Source organism: Triticum urartu, chromosome 5, assembly GCF_003073215.2.
Source record: "Triticum urartu cultivar G1812 chromosome 5, Tu2.1, whole genome shotgun sequence".
In the NCBI taxonomy this organism is placed as follows: Eukaryota; Viridiplantae; Streptophyta; class Magnoliopsida; order Poales; family Poaceae; genus Triticum; species Triticum urartu.
This window is the reverse complement of record NC_053026.1, coordinates 17,673,847-17,697,189: the sequence shown is the minus strand read 5'-3', so window position 1 is coordinate 17,697,189 and position 23,343 is coordinate 17,673,847. Positions and strand designations below refer to the sequence as shown.

The 23,343-nt window shown below is 45.7% G+C and overlaps 2 pseudogenes; one reads left to right on the top strand and one right to left on the bottom strand.

Moving 5' to 3' along the window:
• Positions 1-9,977: 9,977 nt before the first annotated feature.
• Positions 9,978-10,116, bottom strand: LOC125511825 (annotated as a pseudogene).
• A 915-nt stretch (positions 10,117-11,031) lies between these two features.
• On the top strand, positions 11,032-16,995 carry LOC125506636 (annotated as a pseudogene).
• Positions 16,996-23,343: the final 6,348 nt, after the last annotated feature.

Here is a 23,343-nt window from a genome sequence, read left to right as displayed (position 1 = left end):
ATGGACGGGCCCGCGTACTTTGTTTGAATGGCTTTTTCCGTTGACCGGGTTTAGAGCCTTTGAATCCGGCATTGACTGCCGTATCCTCTGTATTTTCGCTGTTAATGCGGCGCTTATGCTTGTTGCGACATGACCTGTTATTGCCGTCCTTGGTATCCGAGGTACCATGGTTATTTGATATGTTATTACTGCGAGCTAGCCAGCTGTCTTCTCCCGCACAGAAGCGGGTCATGAGCGTCGTGAGGGCTGCCATAGATTTCGGCTTTTCCTGACCAAGGTGCCGGGCTAGCCACTCGTCTCGGATGTTGTGCTTGAAAGCCGCTAAGGCTTCCGCGTCCGGACAGTCGAAGATTTGATTTTTTCTTTGTAAGGAACCGAGTCCAGAATTGCCTGGCTGATTCTTCTGGTTGCTAAATTATGTGGCTCAAGTAATCGGCATCTGGTGGTCGCACATAAGTGCCCTGAAAGTTGTCGAGGAATGCGGCCTCTAGATCTTCCCAACAGCTGATGGAGTCTGCTGGCAAGCTATTAAGCTAATGCCGTGCTGGTCCTTTGAGCTTTAGTGGGATGTATTTGATGGCATGTAAGCCATCACCGCGGGCCATGTGGATGTGGAGGAGGAAGTCCTCAATCCATACTGCGGGATCTGTTGTGCCGTCGTATGATTCAATGTTGACAGGTTTGAAACCTTCTGGGAATTGATGTTCCATTACTTCGTCTGTGAAGCATAAGGGGTGTGCAGCGCCTCTGTATTGGGCTATATCTCGATGCAGCTCGAATGGGTCGTGCCCGCTGTGTTCGGCCCGGCCGGATTTGCTTTTACTGTATCCGGCATGACGTTTATCGTCTCGCAGAGTGGTGCGCCTTCGTGATCGGTAGATCGATCTTGAATGCTTTTCTTTGTCTTCCAATATGTCTCGCAGGTCTGGCGTATCTCCCCATGCCTTTTTATTTGAGTGGCGTTGGGGTGGAGGCTGAGCTTTTGGCTGGAATGCCTCTCTATCGCGGACACGCGGTGGCCGATCAACCATATCATATGCTTCTTCCTCTAGTCGGGGTAGTAACCTGCACCTTGGGTAACTCTTGGAAGGACGCTCGAGTTTATATTCCTCGGCCGCAAGGACTTCCGTCCATTTGTCCGCTAGCAGATCTTGATCAGCTTGAAGCTGCTGCTGCTTTTTCTTCAGGCTATTTGCCGTGGCTATTAGCCGGCGCTTGAAGCGCTCTTGTTCGACGGGATCCTCTGGGACGGGGAATTCATCGTCGCCGAGGCTTGCCTCGTCTTCGGAGGGAGGCATGTAATTTTCATCCTCCGCCTCTCCACCAGCCGCTCTCTCTGGAGAGCTGGCTCCTTCATCCTCCTGCTCTAAATCTTGCTGGAGGGGTTGGTCGTTGTCTCCGGCGCTATCCGCAGTGTTATTATCTCCTGTGCCGGTATCACCACTTTTGCTTTGGCGGGACTTAGAGCGGCGTCGTTGATGTCGGCACTTGGGTTGCTTCTTGGAGGGGTCATCCTCCGCTGTCTCGTCGTCGTTGCCTTCATTGGGTGCATCCACCATGTATATGTCGTATGACGAGGTGGCTTTCCAGTGCCCTATAGGCGCTGGTTCGTGTTCGTCTCCTACATCGTCGTCCATACCGTTGATGTCTTCGGAGTCGAAGTCGAGCATGTCGGTTAAATCATCGATAGTGGCTACGAAGTGGGTGGTGGGTGGGCGTCGAATTTCTTCGTCTTCCGCATCCCAATCATGCAGGCCATAATCCGGCCAGGCTTCTCCTGATAAAGAGAGAGTCCTTAGTGAATTCAGAATGTCGCCGAAGGGCAAGTGCTGAAAGATATCCACGGCCGTGAATTCCATGATCGGCGCCCAATCGGATTCAATTGGCAGGGGCGCGGATGGTTTGAAGTCCGGAAAAGAGTCCGGCACCTTGGAGTCACGGGCTTCACAGAGGATGAGGTTGGTGTTCGGCTCGATCACCGTTGAGACTACCGCCCCCGAGACGGTGTCTAGCCATCCGTCCTCGATTGGCGCAATTGGCTCCGAGCTAAGGATCGGAGCTGGTGCGGGCGCGGCCTCCGGGCTGCTGTTCGGCGGCAGAGCTAGGTCATACCCATCGCGACAGTGCGTCGCGCCCGGCTGTGGCTCGAATCCGTTGAAGATCAAATCTCCGCGGATGTCGGCCGTGTAGTTCAGATTTCCAAATCTGCCCTGATGGCCACGGGCGTAGCTTTCAATCTGCTCCAGATGGCCAAACGAATTAGCCCACGGTGCAAAGCCGCCGAAGACGAAGATCTGTCCCAGGAGAAAAGTCTCACCCTGGACCACATCACTATCGATGATAGTAGGAGCCATCAAGCCTAACGGCGACGACACAGAGGAACTCTCGATGAAAGCACCAATGTCGGTGTCAAAACCGGCGGATCTCGGGTAGGGGGTCCCGAACTGTGCGTCTAGGTCGGATGGTAACAGGAGGCAAGGGACACGAAGTTTTACCCAGGTTCGGGCCCTCTTGATGGAGGTAAAACCCTACATCTTGCTTGATTAATATTGATGATATGGGTAGTACAAGAGTAGATCTACCACGAGATCAGAGAGGCTAAACCCTAGAAGCTAGCCTATGGTATGATTGTATGTTGTGATTGTTGTCCTACGGACTAAAACCCTCCGGTTTATATAGACACCGGAGAGGGCTAGGGTTACACAAGGTCGGTTACAAAAGGAGGAGATATCCATATCCGTATTGCCTAGATTGCCTTCTACGCCAAGTAGAGTCCCATCTGGACACGAGACGAAGTCTTCAATCTTGTATCTACATAGTCTAACAGTCTGGCCAAAGGATATAGTCCGACTGTCCGGAGACCCCCTAATCCAGGACTCCCTCAGTCCCCCCCATGGGCTAAACCCTCTGGTTTATATAGACACCAGAGATACCTAGAGTTACATATGGCTGGTCATCGTTAGAGGATAAACTTGCCGGTTTCTCTAACAAGACTTGGGGGATACACCAAGTCTTTGGAGATCTCCTTCCATGGTGCGGGGTCTCATGCAGTCTAGCCCTCCTTTGATGAATCAAGAGGGGCCCACCATTACGGTCAATGAGAGATAGGCTGGCAGCCCGAGGACCCCTTAGTCTAGGACACTCTCATAGGTTTCGAGTACGACAACTCCATTTCCACGATATGAGTCATCTCTGCTACTACGTCGGTCTCATTCAGGGGTGCTCAATGAAGGGCGGACATCTCAGGAACATGAAACGGCCTTTGCCTTGGGTTCAATGCCCAAGGAGAATTTTTACCGGACATCATCCCATACAGATGGCATTCCTCACACACTCAAGGTGAGGGATCTCACCCCTATCTCTCCATCGAGGGATCCTTATGTAATAATTGTCGTAGCTGTTAAAGTTTGATGACTAGTATCACGTATCTAGTGAAGTTGATGTTGCTATGCTTCATGCATGACATTAGCGTCTGAGTGTCATGATTTCATATCTAAACCAAATGTGTTTTCATAAATGTTTATGTGTTGGGATCATATCTGCAAGTTGTATGCATCTATTACTATTCTGAACCAGAGAACTCGAAGTGACAATAATTGGGGTATCAAAGTGAATGATTGTAATTTGGTTATTACAATCTCATTGATTATTAATGCTTTGCTTGGATTTGTAAAAGGAGTGCCTTAGTTACCCTTAATGTTCATTACGATCTTGCGGAAATGCGAGGGTAGGACCGAACATGTTGTGCAAGATCTTATTGCAAGCACGTACGACTGCGTACAGAATACATGCCTGCATGAGTTGATGATTTGACTACTATCATCGTATGTTACCACTATTACATTTATATCATTGTTGCTCTGTTTAAGATAAGAAAAAAAATGTATTGTACACTTTACGATTGGTATCAGACTCGGAGTTAGATACCCATTAGCTAATATTTTCTCTTGTTTAGCAGCTTGAGTATGTCTTGGAAGATTTTTCTTCTCTTTGCGTGCATTTCTCTTTGTCTCTTTTTTGCTTTCTATTCTTGGGGATCCATTTCTCTCCCTGAGAGGCTTGGGGGACAAAATGCAAAAAAGTCTTCAGATTGTCCACAATTGTGACACTTTATTTCTCTAAGACTTGTCCTTTTGCCTTCATACCGTGACGTTGAACCATCATATCTTGACTTTGAGTAGCGTCGGTCATTGCTTTTAAATTTTCGCTTTGGTCAGTGAGTATGCCCCCCTGAAGGTTGAGCACGATCAATATGTGGTTCCTCATTGTCTAGCTAAAAAATGCTAGAATTGGTTGTAGATTTGCATCTTTGGCCCCATTTGTTGCGCAAGGTGTGAGATTGCATTTGACATGTAGTATTAGATGTAATCCTATCATAGAGGAGTAACACTCGGATGTTTTGCTTGTAAAAACGAAGTTTTGCTTCTAAAAAAGAAGTTTTGCTCATGGCATCATAAGCTAAACCCTATTCCTCGATGATGACGAGTTATTTGATCACATGAACATGCACAATTAATCTGTGTGTTCGATGCATCACCACCCCCGACAACAGCCACTGATGCATGGAGGTTGCAGTCGGACGCACGTTGATCCCACACAAGCCACACACATTGTCTTTGCCATCGCCGCCGCCAGCCTCATAGCGAGTGGTGGGGCCAGGGGGCAAACGGGGCCCTAGTCCTCGCTAACACCTTAGATTTGTTCCTAATAATCTCTTGAACGGCCCAAATTTTAATATATACTAGATAATTATTTGTGCATTGCAACATGTGCAAATATTCTACAGCATGTTAGCCCACGATTACCTTTCATATAATTGTGATTGTCTAATTAGTTATTTATCAAATTATGTCCGTGATATACCTACCTAAATAAATTTGAAGATTTTATTTGGTGATGAATCCGTAAGAACTTTTTTCTTGAACATAGAGCAGATGCTCATATATACGCACATACACTCTTCTGTATTAAAGCACACAGACCCTATCCTATGAGTACCTCCGACAAATTGAGCTCGCACATCATCATCTTGAGATTGATGAAGTCACCACAGACGCATAGTCGACGGGAATATCTCCTCCCACTGAACACACATCGCCGGATGGCCTGTAATAAATCCAGGTAAATGATAGCACCAATGTTAAGTATGAACTTGAACACTGGTGGGCAGAGAAGATCACTATCCTCATAACCATCCAACCACAGGTTGGTTCGTGACATAGTAAGAAGTTAATGTCTTCCAAAGAAAAAATAATTTTATTTGGTAATTAAATAAAATATTAGAGGAAAAGGAAAATGTCTACAAAGGACGAGCTGAACGAGAGAACCTTAAGTAATTTTTATTAAGTATAAGGAGTGAATCTGCACTTAAAATAAGTCTACATTCATCGGTGTGTAGTTCGTACTTAAATGCCTAAAAACACTTATATTTAGAAACGGACGGAGTAATTTGCATTTCCAAAAAAAGAGATCATAATATGAACTTTTAGTGCACCCGGTTGTGTCACGCACAGTTGTCCCCAACGGTCATTCGACGGGAGACAGCCACATCCGATGCGGAAAGAAGAAGCGAGTAATGGTACGGGGCCCGTTAGCCGCGTGGCCCCTCACGCAGCGAGGCATACGCTCATGCCCTGGCCGTCCACGTTTATCTATAAATACCCTCGCACAGAGAATGGGGAAAGCACAGTGTAAAAGAGCGGAGAACGTCGTACCTCTCTCGATGCGACGGTTTCGTGTTAATATAGGCAGGGGCATATCTCTGATAAGCATACAAGGTTGTTGAGATTACATCTTGAGGTACAAGGAAAGTAGAGATAAGATATACATGAGGAGATTACAACCATATACTCTAACCAACCTAGACCGAAGCCTATCTCAACTAAACCGGTCCCTGGTGCGCCCCTTGGACCTGAATATTGCATGGTTTAACACCCTCCCATAATCACAACTTGGACAAGTTGAGATTACGCTTAAATTCTTCAAAACCTTTGGTAGGCAAAGCTTTAGTGAAGTCATCTGCAACTTGATCTTGAGACCGAATGAACCGAATATCCAGCTTTTTGTCTGCAACTCTTTCTCTGACAGAGTGAAAATCTATTTCAATATGTTTTGTTCTTGCATGAAATATTGGGTTAGCAGAAAGATAGGTGGCACCCAAATTGTCACACCATAAGCATGGAGCCTGTTTACTATGTATTCCAAGCTCCTTCAATAATTACTGAACCCAAATAATTTCTGCAGTAGCTTTTGCTAGTGCTTTGTATTCTGCTTCTGTGCTGGATCTAGACACAGTAGCTTATTTCTTAGCACACCATGAGATTAAATTTGGACCAAAGAACACTGCAAAACCACCTGTTGAGCGTCTTTCATCAAGGCAACCTGCCCAATCAGAGTCAGAAAAGGCACTTACAAGTGTTGATGGTGACTTGGTGAAGGTGAGTCCAACACTGGAAGTGTTCTTGACATATCTAAGTATGCGTTTTGCAGCTGTCAGATGTACTGTAGTGGGTGCATGAAGGAACTGACATACTTTGTTCACAGCAAAGGAAATATCAGGCCTAGTCAGAGTTAAATATTGCAGTGCACCAACCATACTTCTGTACCTGGTGCTGTCCTCTTGATTCAAGAGTTTCCCTTCTGTTAAGGATAGTTTCTCAGAGCTGGATAGAGGTGTTGGAGCTGCCTTGCCGCCTTGCAACCCTGCTCTTGCTACAAGATCAATGGCATATTTTTCTTGAGACAAGTGAAGCTCATCCCCACTTCTTTTAACTTCAATGCCAAGGAAGTAGTGCAAGCCTCCTAGATCCTTAAGAGCAAACTCAGAGTTCAAATCCTTGAGCAGTGCTGAAATAGCTTCATCAGATGAGCTTCTGATAATAATGTCATCAACATATATGAGTACAAATATAGATGTATTTGACTTGTTGAAAATAAACAGTGAGGTGTCAGACTTGGACGGAGCAAACCCAAGTCCTTGAAGCCTTAAACTCAACCGAGAATACCATGCTCTAGGAGCTTGTTTTAATCCATATAGAGCCTTGTCAAGCTTGCATATGTGGAGGGGTTTTTGTCTGTTTTCAAACCCAGGAGGTTGTTTCATGAACACTTCCTCTGCAGAACACCATGAAGAAACGCGTTCTGAACATCTAGCTGGCGTAGACTCCATCCTCTAGATACGGCAATAGACAAAACGAGACGAATAGTAGCAGCCTTTACTACAGCACTAAAAGTATCCTCATAATCTAGACCATATCTTTGTTTAAAACCTTTTGCAACTAGTCTAGCCTTATAACGATCTATGGTGCCATCAGACTTCTTTTTAATTCTGAAGACCCATTTACAATCTATAACATTTTTACCTTTGCCTTGACGTGCTGGAACTAAGTGCCAAGTTTTGTTTTTGTGGAGCGCCATGTATTCATCCTCCATAGCCTTCTGCCACTTTGGATCGCCTAGAGCTTTTGCAACAGAGTGTGGGATATCTGGTTCAGGTGAAACACAAGCAAGTCCAAACTTTGCTAAAGACTTGTAATTTTTGGGTTGAGTTACTCCCCTCTGAAGCCTAGTGCGAGGTGGTGAAGAAGGATCCGCAGAAGATCCAGCGCCAGGAGCGGCTGCAGGCTCGCTGGGCGAGGACATGCAGACCGGATCTTCTGTGGCCGGCGCACGTGGAGCTGAAGAAGAAGTCGCTGCAGAGGATCCCGATCCAGCTGGGGGCGCATGATGGTGCAATGATTGCACCAGTGGGACGGGGACTGCAGCGTGATCCACACCGGAGTCAGCGCCCGTATCCAGCCGTGATGGGCGCCGCACGTAGCATCGCGTGTCGGGGCCAAACCGACTAGGTGCGGGGCCACACGCGGGGCCGGGCGCGGAACCAGGCACGGGCGGCTGGAGTTGGCGCCGCGTGGCGCTGGTGGGTTGGCGCGGAGCGGCCACCGGGCGGTCCACCGAGCCGCTGGTGGCGTGTGGCGACGCGGGGCTCGAGGCGGATCGGCCTGGTGAGGAGGGCGCGGATCCCGCGGGGGCCAGGGCGGCAGACTGGCGCAGGAGTGATCCCGAGGCTGATGCGCCTGGATCCCGAGGGAGATCTGCTTTGATGCTGCTGCTGTTTTGTTCAGGAAGCATAAATGATAATTTGGGCTGATTTCTTCACCATTTTCTGCACAATTTTTTTCTGTTGCATCACAAGACTCAAGACCATCATTAGTAAGAGGATTAGTCAACAATTGATCATTAGTGTCTAAAACATCCCCATTGTCACGCCCGGTGAGATGTGAAGGTAGAAGAAGAATCTCCTTTTGAAGAAGGGCTCTGGCGTTTGGATGAAGTTGTGCAAAAGGGAAAACAGTTTCATCAAACACAACGTCACGGGAAATATAGACACGTCCAGTGGATACATCAAGACACTTGACACCCTTATGTTGTGGACTATAGCCCAAAAAAACACACTATTTTGATCTGAACATGAGTTTGCGGTTGTTGTATGCCCGAAGATTTGGCCAACACGCACACCCAAATACTCCTAGAGATGTGTAATCTGGTTTTGTATGAAGGAGACGTTCTACTGGAGATTCATTGTTGATGACTCTACTTGGCAACATGTTTATGAGGTGGACTGCGGTGAGAAAGGCCTCATCCCAGAATTTCAAAGGCATAGAGGCAGCAGCAAGTAAGGCCAGGCCGACTTCAACTATATGCCTGTGCTTGCGCTCAGCTGATCCGTTTTGCTGGTGAGCATGGGGGCATGACACGTGGTGTGATATGCCAATTTGCTGAAAAAAGGAGTTGAGGTTGCGGTACTCCCCTCCCCAATCGGATTGGAGAGCTAGGATTTTGCAATCAAACTTTCTTTCTACTAGTGCTTGAAAGTTGTGAAAAACTTGAAAAACATCAGATTTCTTTTTGATGAGATAGATCCATGTGTACTTGCTATAGTCATCGATAAAACTTACGTAATAAGTGTGTCTGCCAACTCATTTTGGGGCAGGACCCCAAACATCGGAAAAAATGAGCTCAAGAGGTTTGGTGGAGATGCTTGTAGACACAGGATAGGGTAATTGATGACTTTTAGCACACTGACATAATCACAAATTGTTTCATGATCTCGCTCACCAACAAACGGGAGCTTATTCTTTTTAAGCAAGTGTTCAACTAAACAAAAGGATGCATGCCCTAATCTATCATGCCACCGTGTTGAAGAGACTTTGGTGACACCATAGGATTGTTTATTCAATCTCCTAAGCTCCGGAATCAACGGGTACAGCCCTCGAACACATCTACCTCGATACAGAATTTTCGTTGTGACCCGATCCTTGATCAAAAAGAAAGACGGATAAACTCAAGGAATACATGATTGTCAATGGCAATGCGATGAACTGAAAGGAGATTTTTCGAAGCACTAGGGACATGCAAGATTTTTCTTAGACGAATATTTCTATGGGGGGTTTTAAGCACTGAATGACCAACGTGGCTAATGCTCATACCTTCTCCGTTGGCAGTGTGAACTTGGTCTTGCCCACGGTACTTTTCACGAACTATCACCTTTTCCAGCTCGCTCGTGATGTGGTCAGTTGCGCCACTGTCCACATACCAGTTCGTGTCGATGCCGTAGGAGCCATCAGCAGCACCTGCAACTTTCTCATCTTGTGAGGATTCGCCATCATCTTCATAGCGATACCAGCAGTCGCGGGCGGTGTGGCCTAGCTTGCCGCATATTTGGCATCGTGGCGCATCAGGGTTGGCGCGAGGCCTGCCACCACGGCGGCCCCTATTGTTGTTGTTGGATGGCCGCCCGCCGCCACCACGAGAGGAGTTGCCGCCGCCACTGTTTCCACCAGATGGCGGCTTGCCCTTGCCGCGCGGAGGTCCACGATAGCGTGAACCGCCACCACCGCGACCGCCGCCACGAGAGACCATGTTAGCAGATGACTTGAAGCCCCCGCCCGAGTTGTTGTTGTAGAGGGCGAGGCGCTGATCAAAGTTGCTCATCTGAGCGTAGAGGTCGTCGATGCTGATGGTGTCGGTGCGCGCGTCGTTGGTGGAGACGAGGGGTTGGTACTCCATGTCGAGGCCGGCGGTGATGTAGGAAACAAGCTCATCGTCATCGATGGGCTTTCCGGCAGCTGCGAGCTCATCGGCAAGCGCTCTCATCTGGGCGAAGTAGGCCGCAACAGATTGCGTCCCCTTCTGCGCCGTGGAGAGAGCAACCCGGATGTTGTTGACGCGGGCTCAGGACTGCGATGAGAACATGTGGGCGAGAGACGCCCAAAGCTCATGCGGCGTGGCGATGGAGGTAACCTGCACGAGGACTTCTTTGGTGAGAGTATTGAGCAAGTATCCAAGTACCTGCTGCCCTTCTTTGAACCAGATCGGATGGAGAGGGTTCGGTGTCTGCTCTTCTTTCCCGTCTTTGTCCTTCGTGACGAGGATCCTGACAGGTTCCGGCATGGAGCCGTCGGCGTAGCCGAAGAGGCCAGCCCCTCTCAGCTGCGGTGTCACCTGCGCACGCCACAGGACGTAGTTGGTGCGAGTGAGCTTTTCTACAACCTGCCCAAGGGAAGCCTGGACGGTGCTGGAGGAGGACGGCATGGCTGGCGATGGATGGGTTTTGCTAGATGCGATGGATAGAGGTGGCTCTAATACCATGTAAAAGAGCGGAGAACGTCGTACCTCTCTCGAGGCGACGGTTTCGTGTTAATATAGGCAGGGGCATATCCCTGATAAGCATACAAGGTTGTTGAGATTACATCTTGAGGTACAAGGAAAGTAGAGATAAGATATACATGAGGAGATTACAACCATATACTCTAACCAACCTAGACCGAAGCCTATCTCAACTAAACCGGTCCGTGGTGCGCCCCTTGGACCTGAATATTGCATGGTTTAACACACAGCAGGCACACCCATCTACTCCATCGATCAGTCGGGAGGAATAGAGTGAGAGAGCAGATTCACGTTTGTGCGAGGGAAGTGATGGCATCTCGCAAGCTCGCTGGACGGACATGTGCGGAGGACTCGTCCCCGGCGATGGAGGAGGAGGCAAGGACGCTGCGGTTCGGGAGGAAGCGGTTCAGCCAGGTTGCGTCAGATGCGCCGGCGGACGGCCTAAACATGGTGAAGAAGGTGAGGTTTCTTTCTCATTTTTGCTTGTTTCATCCATCTGCGTCTGCATGAAGGGATAAGTTGGGTGCTAGGCTGCTAGCTTAATTACATGTGTTTGCCGGTGGCGCAGCAGAAGAAGGGAAGGCCAGGACGGCCGGGCGAGATCCACGAGGCTGAAGGGTCGGGCTCCGGCGAGCTGGAGAGAGGGGGATCGTCCTCGTGTTCGCAAGGGAAGGTGAGGTCATCGACTGTGAAACTTGGTCTTCGTTTTGGGTGCTACCTTACCATGGCATACATCTAGCTAGCCGTGGTGGTCATTTCAGGAACTATATTTGTTTTATGGTGCAGATCCCGGAGATCAGCGTCCAGATCCTGGAGGCTGAGATCTCCAACGGAGGGAGATTCACGCGCAGCAGCGCCCGCGCGGACATGATGAGGAAGAAGAAGGCGCCAACCGCCTACGGAGAAGCTGTACCACGCAGGGTGACACGCAGCGGCTCCAAGATGATGAAGGCGGCCATGGGCGTGGAGGCGGAGGGTGAGACCCCCGTGGTGGCGGCGGACGACGGCACCGGCAAGGTGAGTACAGACTGAAACATCCATGTTCCCGGCCCGTCCGTCCGTGTTTCTTTCCATTCTCAGCGTGGCCGGCATTTCTTGTGTTTTTGGAAGCTTAATCGGCTAATATAACTTTCCATATATATTTGCATTCAGGAGCAGCCGCCACCGTGTGACCGCGACGAGGGGGCGGCAACGTGCCGTGAGAGGACATGCTCTAGTGCCGCCTGCGCCAACAAGCACAGGTACGTACCATGTCGTCTGGCCCTTGCTATCTAGCGATCGGTCCATCACAATATATAGCTAGCTTAGCTTGTCGTGCATATACACCTGTCGTCTCATTGTTATATAATTAATTGATATGTAATTGGTCGATGTATTCTTAATTCTAGCTTCATACGTAGGTGCGAAGGGCTCTCAGAGTGCCAAATCTGCAAGGAAAGGAATGCACGTTACTTGTTGCATTACCTTCTTCCATGCTTGTCAGATATGAATAAGGAGCAGCTAGCTGAGAGGCAGATCGAGGCCAAGATGACAGGTGAATACGTATATATATTTTGGCGGACATCATGAACAGTCTACTATTGTACCACCAGCAGCCCGGGACTTGAGATCTATATATTATAAGCCGCTTGTTATTTTTTTGTGCTAATTAATCTCTTTTTACTTATTCCCACAAATTCACAGGGGTGTCATCATACCATCTACGCATAGAACAAGCCGTGTTCGACAAAGATGACAGGGTCTACTGGTACGCCTTGATCCTACATAAATCATGATTCTACCAGTAGATTCCGTCGATCCAATCTTTAATGTAATGTGTGCATTACATTTTTCTTTTCTTTGTAGCAATAATTGCGACACATCAATTTACGATCTCCACAGAAGGTGCCCAGACCCGGAGTGCGGCTACGAGCTATGCGTCCTCTGCTGCAAGGAGCTCCGCGAGAACAACCTCCGAGGCTGTTGTGAGGAGATGGAGGACGACTACCCGGACAATGGACCCGACTACTTGCATGGAGGCAATCCACAGATGTGCTCCTCGTCGGCAGGCAAAGGTCAAGACATTGCAAGAGAGTCAAAGAAACTTAAAATAGCTAAGTGGGTAGCGAACGTAGCTGCCAATGGTGGCAGCATCCCTTGCCCTCCCGCCGAGCTCGGGGGCTGTGGCCGCCTGACTCTTGAACTGAGACGGCTCTTCCCGGAGGACTGGCTTACACATCTCGAGGCAGAAGCCACAGCGTACAAACACTTCTTGCCCGCTTCTGATGTGGCAAGTGTCGATGATGAATGCAGCTGCCTTTGCAGTTTGTCTATGGAGAAAAGGAGACCTGCGTCCAGGGATAACTCAAATGATAATTGGCTGTATTACCCGGTGTCGGACGCTGCAAAGCCGGATGACCTCAAGCACTTCCAGAAACATTGGGTGAGGGGAGAGCCAGTCGTTGTTCGAGGCATCCTGGGTAAGATGTCAGGTTTGAGCTGGGAGCAACGGACCATGTGGTCTCAGATACATAGTGATGATAGGGCTTCAGATATTGTGAACGTGAAGGCTATCGATTGCCTTAGTGGCTGTGAGGTGAGCAGCATTTTTCTCCTTTTATCACTAGATTTGCATGATATAGTACTCCGTCCAATTGTCTAAATCTGTCTTAAAATATACTATTTGCACTAATAGATGGAAATAACATACATAATTAAATCTCAAACAATAGTTCTCAGTTCTTGGAATTAATACAATACCAGAGTTCCAATAGAGAGTCCCTAGCTAGTTGAGAAAAGCAACAGATTGAACATATAAAGGGTTCAGTGCCTTCTATGTATCTATTTATATCACATGCAATTGGGTTCATGCCCTTCAAGTATGTTTTTCCATCCTTATGAAAAGATGAAGAGGAAAAGTTAATTTGTTTAAGCTTCTTTCTCAGGTTGAAATACCCAATACCGACTTCTTCAAAGGGTACTACAAAGGTCGAAGTTATGGTAATGGTTGGCCAGAGATGCTCAAACTGAAGGATTGGCCTACTTCAAATCAATTTGAAGATCTCTTACCAAACCATGCAGAAATGTATACGACTTCATTACCTTTTCAACCATACACCAACCCGAATTTTGGCTCCCTTAATATTGCAACTTTCCTTCCTAACGATGTCCACAAGGTTGATTTGGGCCCAAAATCATACATAGCATATGGTATTTCACAAGAACTTGAACGAGGAGATTCTTTTACAAAGCTTCACCGTGACATGACTGATGCGGTAAGTGAGATAGATAAGTGTCTACAACTATAACCGAAAGAATTCCTCCATTCTATAATTCTTTTGAAATTAGTATGCATTATTTATTATTCTGTGTGAAATAGCCATCCTAATATACTTACTAGCTAGTTGTTTTATCCAGTTTTAATGTTTTGTTCTAATATTAGGTGAATGTACTGATGCATACTGCCAAGGTTCCCGCTTATTTGAGGCAAGAAAGTGCCATCGCTGATCTGAAATTAAAGCACATGGCCCAAGACAAAAATGAATTATGCAGTGATGAAATAGACAGGGATGGCTATGCAAAACACAATACATCAGCTGAACATATGGAGTGTCAAGAGGGTGATCTTTGGGATATATTCAGAAGAGAGGATGTCCCAAAATTGAATGAATATTTGACAAACCACTCAAAAGAGTTTCGTCATATACATTGTTCTCAAGTCAGAAAGGTTGGTACTTTTGGTAACAGAAGTACATGTACTCCCTATCATCTATCATATTGACTTCTGATTTCATATATTGGTGCAGGTGTATAACGCAATGCACGACGAAACGTTTTATCTGACGGAACACCACAAGAGGAAGCTTAAACTTGAATTTGGTGAGCCGTAATACCTGCATAATCACTCAATACGTGAGAAGATTCAAATAAAAGTGAACTAAAGTCTTATACTTATATCTTTCCAAATTGCTAATGCGTTTCAGGAGTAGAGCCTTGGACTATAGTACAAAAGCTTGGAGAAGCTGTTTTCATACCAGCCGGTTGTCCACATCAAGTACGAAATCTTTAGGTATATATCTCCTGAACACACTATAGATATAGACATGATCATATTTGACGGCAAAAAATGGTTTATTATTTCTGTAACATGTAACTGATTGTGTTCTTCTATTACTTTTGTAGTCTTGTACCAAGGTTGCTCTAGACTTTGTTTCCCCTGAGAATGTTAGACAATGTATGATGCTGAATGAAGATTTCCGCTTATTACCCAAAGACCACAGATCAAAGGAAGACAAACTAGAGGTAAACCTTTTTACATGAATATGTTAACCCTATGTTTTAGTGCAAACATAGTTTAACTGAATTATGTTCCAGAACCCAAACTCAATCATATTGGGCTCTCTGACTACATGCTTGTTGATTCCAGATTTCTACTTGCATGTGCCTTTGCTTGAGGAAGTGTGATAAACATATTATGTACAAAATGCAGGTCAAGAAGATGATCGTATATGCTGTTAATCGTGCCATTCAGACCTTAAAAGACAATCTGAAACAGTTTCTCCCGGAAAGGAGTGACTCCGCACGAAGCCCTTTATTATCTGATTTGCAGTTCTTGCTAGACAATTTGTGACATGCTTTCTCCTTGAGGGAAGAAAATAAATTTTCTTAGAATGAAGATGTAAGCTAGGAGGAAAAGTGCTTACAGATCACATCCAGGTGCAGTAGAAAATAGTGGTTAAACTTATTTAGTATAGCATTTATTTAAGGCACTTGGACCAAAAATTGAAATATTAAGATGAGATTTGAATTATGTACTCTTCGTTTTGCAAACAAAGTGTTACAATTGCTTCGTGGACCATGGCAGGGAAGATTCCTAGAAGCCATCTTTTCCAATAATTTCAACAGCTCTGTGTTAAATAGCTTAGTTATTAATAAAAATTATGTAATATAATCCTGGGAGGTTGCTGGACGAAGAAACATAATCTCATCGGTTATTTTTTAAGGAAGACAGTAGGGGTTCTCTATTGTGTATTTTTTTTTTACAAGTTTGTATATGAAAAAAAAAGTACAACGTAAAAGGGTCGGTCAGCTTAGGCTAATCTTGTTGCATGAGTTGTCATTTGTAATCGTCATAGAGGTATATGGACCCATGTTGGTTATTTTCAGTCTTGGTGCTCTTCCAAGTGCTGCAAATTTGTGACATGCTTTCTCCTTGACGCAACAAAATTACTTTTCTTAGAACTATGATGTGAACTAGGAGGAAAAGTCACTACAGACCACATCCAGGTGCTGCAAAATAGAGCGGTTAAATTATTTAATATAGCATGTATTGAGGCGCTTGGAGCTAGAATTATTTCACAGTAATATTAAGATAAACATTTCAATTGTGTACGGTTCATTTTGTAAACAACTTTTTGCAATTGCTTTGTGGTAGGGAAAGATTCCTAGAAGCCATGTTTCCTTGATAATTTCAACAACGCTATCTTGAATAGCTTAGTTAATTAAAATGTATTTATGTAAGATAATCGTAGGAGGTTGTGGGATTGGAGAAATGAACTATAATTTCGTGGCTTTTTTAAGGAAGAAAGTTGGTTTCTCTATTGTGTTTTCTTAATTTTATATGAAAAAATGTACTGCATAAAACGGCCTGACAGCTTAGCCTTATCTCGTTGCATGAGAAGTCATTTTTATCCGTCATAAAGTTATGGACCCATGTTGGTTATTTTCAGTGTTGATGCTCTTCCATTTCCCCATTTTTATATCTTTTCAACATATTAACACTTACAATCATGAATAAATGATTATATAATTACGGAGACCTAGAAACATCTTGATTAGATGTTTCATGAAGGAATTAATGTGCAAATCTCCCCTCCAGGCTTGGGCAGGGAGCCCGTGGATTCGCCTCCCCTCTGTCGGCCGCTCCGATAGCTGGTGGAGTGGAGGAGAATCTTGGTGTCTGCGCTCCGGTTAGTAGTTTAGGTTATGGTGATTTAGTCCTCGCAGGTGCAGTGCTCGGGTGGATGGTGGTGCTTCTTATTCTAGATTGTCTTCTGAGATACAATCCTCCTCGAATCCATCCATCTAGACGTAGTTGACGAAGCTCTGGCGTAGAATCATGTCATCTCCTTAGGACAGTGAAGTTGGCATTTCTCGTCATGTCCCGAGATTGGTGTAAGGTGCTTCAGTTCTATTTAAGGGTTCAACGATGATGGTTACGGCTCTAGTGCGTTGGTCCTTTATGGGAACGTGCATGAGGACTTCCCAGATGTCATTGACAAGGCCAAGCCTGCTTCCGTCGCAGCGCAGCTACTGCGGCACAGCGGCGGCTCGTTCCAGGGGCGATAGTGGTCGACCGGTGGTCTCAGAATCTCAATATATTTTGTATTTTGTTTGAGGTGCTTTGTATTTCCAGTGACATTTGATAAAAGATCTAGATATTTTTTGCAAAAAAACAATAAAATGGTTACGGACAGACCACTACCATGACTCTTTGGTAAAAACTCCCAATGTATTATATGCATGAAAATATGCTCTCCCAAAGTTTACGAACCTTCAAAATGCTAGCTCTCCTTCCTCGGGTGCATGTTGCAGCGTTTCTCGATCCATATAAATTCTCTAGGTACCGCATGGCAAGAGAGATGTTATCCGGAGCAAATATATCTAATGCCGGCTCCTTCGTATGGACGCCGACCACCCTGAACTTTCATGGATGCCTCCCCTCCTCTTATGCAACACGAAACAAAGTTCAGAAGGACCACCACCGGTAGCTAGTGCTAAGTATATTATTTCTCCACTTTCTATCACATTAATCTTTTGGGATAGATAGTTAATTGAATGTATTTTAACATCGTATCAGATCTGGGGTAGCCATGTAGTTTTCTCAATCATTTATCCATACCCATGTTGGGCAGCCATTGAGGCGTTGATTAATTCATATCCACACTGGATGTTAAGGGATGGAGGTGTTATGTACTCCCTCTGTGAGCTAATATTAGCTTACAGATCGATCTTTTAGGATAGATGGTTAGACGAATGCTATCCTGTATACCTAAGAAGTTCATCCCGGTCTACCTTATTGATCTCAACAAGCACACATGCCACATCATCAACTCTACTACTTTTATTTCTTTAAAATGCATACATGAAAATGCTACCTATACTAATTCCCTCAATATCGACACATCCCACTTTATCAACTCCACTACTTAATTTTATTTCTCTCAACATGCATGAGACATATTATTTAATATTTATTTCAGAATTATATATGGTCAAATACAAAAATAAATGTATTTCGATCTTTAGCCTCATATTCTAATTCAAGAAAACAAAATCTCATCAAAATAAAATATTGCAATCAGTTACCTTGTGTTCCCGCCACAATGCGCAGAGTACCATCTAGTCTATTTATATATAAAAAGTGCTTTACGGGCTTATCAGAAAAAAGAGAATTAAGCTAGAAAATCCCGTAAAAATTAGAAACATCTGGTCATTAATTTGGTGGACCTCCATCAACTAGACCAACGTTAGGCCTCCGTGCGTCTCTGTACCCTTTCCTCACGTCCCATCCTAATGAATGAAGGAGATAATCCTCAGAAAAATGAACGAAGGAGCACCCTATGTAAGAAAAAAGATGGAAACCCTACGCAAAGAGGCAAAGAAAAGAAAGATGGAAACCCTACGCAAAGAGGCAAAGAAAAAGGAACAACAGGAAAGGTTCGCGCCGTCGTGCTCTCACCAGCCACTAGATCGGGACCGCGCCTTGGCGCGAGGGTGCCGGTCCCAACGATATGGTCAAGCAGATAATGATCATTTAGTAAGAAGCAAGATATTATCGAGTTCAACATCATCATGAAATTACAAACACTCAGTTAGTTCATTAGACCACAAAACCTAATAACTACAACATTAAGTTCAAAAATAAGAGCACGAACACGAGAGAGGAAGTACTAATAGCAGGAACATAATAAGAAAGCAAAAGCCAGGCATACTGACGGTAGAGGCGGTCAAACTACAAAGCAACAGCTATTAGGCATACTAATTAGTAGCTCTGTCCAACTGCCTTGTCGGTTAACTTCATAGGTGCGCTTAGATGATCAACCGCGTGGCCTTGGTGTGAAAGCAACTGGCGCAAGCACATCATGCTCTTGTGCCTGAGACCGTCTTTTTATTTGAATAATCTCAGCCCATGTGGGAAACTAAAGCATGATGGCACAAACTTCAGAAGATGTTGTGTACTCAAAGATGACTTGAATTAGATGGTTCTACAAAACAGATAAAAATAAAGATCATTACTCTATTGATAAGTAAGGAAAAGGGAACAAATAACAAACATCTACTTCGGATTTGCTAGTGTTAATAAACCATTAAAGATTACTGAGTGTACAAAAAATGATGTGCGGTCAGTGTGAAGATTGGCTTAAGTGTCTTGCCTCGTTGGAGGGACGCGCTGCGTGTTTATATAACAGGGGCGCACCTCCCTGGATATAGCGCATACAATTGGTCGGGATTACAACTTGTGAACCAAGGAAAGAGAGGGAGATATAAGGTTGCGGTTACAGAAGGATAGATATCGATCCTAACAACCTAGCTGGAGCTACATGCTACGTTACAATATATGTCACGTTACAATATGTTTAACACCCTCCCTTAATCACAACTTGGTCAAGTTGAGATTACGCTTGAATTCTTCAAAATTCCTTGTTGGTAATGCCTTGGTGAATCCATCTGCAACTTGATCTCTGGAATGAACAAAACGGATCTCCAATCTTTTGTTAGCAACTCTTTCTCGAACAAAGTGGAAATCTATCTCAATATGTTTTGTTCTTGCATGAAAGACAGGATTAGCAGCCAAATACGTGGCACCAAGATTGTCACACCAAAGACAAGGAGCTTGACTCTGTCTTATACCAAGTTCCTTGAGCATGGACTGTACCCAGATTATCTCAGCTGTAGCATTTGCTAATGCTTTATATTCTGCTTCTGTGCTTGACCTTGAGACAGTGGCATGTTTCTTTGCACACCAAGATATGAGATTAGGTCCAAAAAATATTACAAAGCCACCAGTTGAGAGTCTATCATCAATATCTCCTGCCCAATCTGAATCTGAGAAGGCACTAACATGGGTAGATGAAGACTTGTTAAAGCTAAGACCAACATTCACAGTGGCTTTCACATATCTGACTATACGCTTTGCAGCAGTCCAGTGATTTGTAGTAGGTGCATGAAGAAACTGGCAGACTTTGTTAACAGCAAATGAAATATCTGGTCTAGTAATTGTCAAGTACTGAAGTGCACCTACCAGACTTCTGTATTTGGTGCTATCTTCCTGATTCAGGAGTTCTCCTTCTGTAATAGACAATTTTTCTGTACTAGACAAAGGGGTTGGTGATGGCTTACATCCTTGTAGTCCAACTCTTTTAACAATATCATTGGCATACTTCTCCTGAGAGAGATGCAGTCCATCTCCAAGTTTCTTGACTTCAATGCCTAGGAAGAAGTGTAGATCTCCTAGGTCTTTGAGCACAAATTCTGCACCCAAGTCCTTTAACAACCCTGTCACTGCATCATTAGATGAGCTGGTAACAATAATGTCATCGACATAGATAAGCACAAATATAGCTGTGTTTGACTTATTGTAGATGAACAATGATGTATCAGACTTGGGTGGAATAAAACCAAGTGACTGCATTTTCGGACTGAGTCGTGAGTACCAGGCCCTGGGTGCTTGCTTGAGCCCATACAGTGCTTTGTCAAGTTTGCAGACATGAAAGGGAGTGTTCTTGTTTTCAAACCCAGGAGGTTGCTTCATATATACTTCCTCTTCCAGAACACCATGGAGAAACGCGTTCTGAACATCTAGCTGCCTGAGAGTCCATCCCCTGGATACAGCAATAGACAGAACCAAGCGAATAGTTGCAACTTTGACGACAGGACTAAAGGTGTCCTCGTAATCTAAACCATACCGTTGCTTGAAGCCTTTTGCAACAAGTCGAGCTTTGTAGCGATCAATAGTTCCCTCAGACCTTTTTTTGATCCTGAAGACCCACTTACAATCAATGAGATTTTTACCTTGTTGTGGGGGAACTAAGTGCCAGGTGCTGTTTTTCAGAAGTGCCTTGTATTCTTCATCCATAGCCTGTTTCCAATGTGTGTCACCAAGTGCCTCATGCAAAGACTGTGGTTCACCTGTGGAACATGCCAGACCATACTTGAGAATTTTTTTTATAATTAACAGGTTGAGTTACCCCTCTTTGGAGACGTGTCCGAGGTAGTGTAGCAGGTGTTGTCGCAGCAACAATCGCAGAAGATCCTGGAGAATCAGCAGCAGATCCCCCTGGTGATCCCGAGGCCGGTGATGGAGCAGGCGCCTCTGGATCAGGATTGTCTGCGGCTGAAGGGCGTGATGAAGCAGCACGGTGCAGCACAGAAGATCCGGGCGTCGCGGCATCCCGAGGAGCAGATGGGGTGGCGCCAGATTCCGGACCAGATGGGCGCGTCAGAGTTGCAGCGCCGGCAGCGGTCGACTCACAGGAGCCCACGCCGGTCGGTTGGTGCGGACGCCGCGCATAACAGCGGAGGGAGTCAGGGAAGCGACTTGGAGGCCGCCACGTGGCAGTCGTTGATTGGTGCGGGTCGGAGAAGGGCTCCGGCTTGATGGAGGCGCGCCGCGTGGCCGAGCTGGAGTGGTCGGGCCGGTCGCTGTCGGGCAGATCGCTGGCACCTGCGGCCCGCGCGCGTGCAGACGGGGTGGATCCCGAAGGAGATAGCCTGTCGCCCAGATGAGGAGCCGATCCCAATGTAGATATGTCCCCCAAATCCCTGCACATGAAATATTGCCCTGTTTGGGCTATTTCTTCATTATTTTCAAATCTGTTTGCTGCATCGCCTTTGCTGTGCTATTCTGCATCATCACACAATTCATCCAAGGTATTAGGAGGATTAGTCATGTGATCATTACAGTTGTGTTCCCCATGATTCCCAATGAGACTTGGAGGTAGAAGGAGAATTTCTTTGCGAAGGAGTGCACCGACATTGGGGTGTAGATCAGCGAAAGGAAATTTGGTTTCATCAAAAACAACGTCATGAGATATGTAGACGCGTCCAGTGGGAACATCTAGGCATTTTACGCCCTTGTGTTGGGGACTATAGCCTAAGAAGACACATTGTGTAGATCGAAACATAAGTTTACGCTGATTGTATGGCCTGAGATTTGGCCAGCATGCACAACCAAAGACACGAAGCGATGTATAGTCTGGTTTGGTATGGAGGAGTCGTTCAACTGGAGTTTCATTGTTGATGACTTTACTAGGCAACATGTTAATGATGTGAACGGCGGCTAGAGAAGCTTCGTCCCAAAATTTAAGGGGCATGGATGCGCCAGCTAAAAGAGCAAGGCCAACTTCAACAATGTGTCTGTGTTTGCGTTCAGCAGACCCATTCTGTTGATGGGCATGAGGGCATGACACTGGTGAGAGACACCGAGAGTTTGGAAAAAGGAGTTTAATTTTTCGTATTCCCCTCCCCAATCAGATTGGACAGCAATAATTTTGCTATCAAACTTTCGTTCAACGAGAGCTTGGAAGTTTTGAAACACTTGAAAAACATTGGATCGTTTCTTAAGAAGATAGATCCAGGAGTACTTGCTATAGTCATTGATGAAACTAACATAGTATGTGTGTCTACCAACTGAACTGGGGCAGGCCCCCATACATCAGAAAAAATGAGTTGCAAAGGTTTGGTAGAAATACTATTAGAAATTGGATAGGGTAGCTGATGACTTTTAGCTCTTTGACAAGAATCACAAATGGTTTCAATATCACGCTCTCCAACATATGGGAGCTTATTCTTCCTAAGCAATCGTTCAACTAAAGAAAAAGATGCATGCCCTAGTCTATCATGCCACCTCGTCGTTGAGAGTTTGGTGACACCATATGCTTGCTTATTGAATCTTCTAAACTCCGGAATCAACGGGTAAAGCCCTCGAACGCATCTACCTCGGTAGAGAACCTTCTTCATTGTCTGATCCTTGATCAAAAAGAAGAAGGGGTGAAACTCGAGAAAACACATGATTGTCAATAGCAATTCGACGGACAGAAAGAAGATTTTTAGATGCACTAGGGACATGTAGTATTTTTCTGAGATGAATTGGGCGATAAGGGGTTTTAACAACTGAATGACCAACATGTTTGATCCTCATACCTGCTCCACTGGCCGTGTGGATCTGATCTTGACCATGCTATTTCTCCCGCATGGTTACTTTCTCCAACTTACCAGTGATGTGGTTTGTAGCACCACTATCCATGTACCAATTTGTGTCTACACCATATGAAGCTTCGGCAGCACCAGCAACTTTTTCGTCCTGGGAGGAGTCACCTTCATCTTCCTCGAACCTGTACCAGCAGTCTTTGGCGGAGTGGCCCAGCTTTCCGCATATCTGACAGAGGAAAGCATCGGGGTGATTCTTGGAGGAGGAACGACGGCCCCTGTTGTTGTTGGAGGAGGGTCGTCTGCCAGCACCGGTGTGAGGAGCACCGCCACCGTTGTTGTTGCTGTAGTTGCCGCCACCATTGCCTTTGCTCCTGCCGTGCGGCGGACCACGGTGGCGGGAGCCACCACGACCACCACGAACAACGGCGTTGGCGGAGGACTTGAAGCCGCTACCGTTGCTGCCTTGGAACATTGCCACGCGCT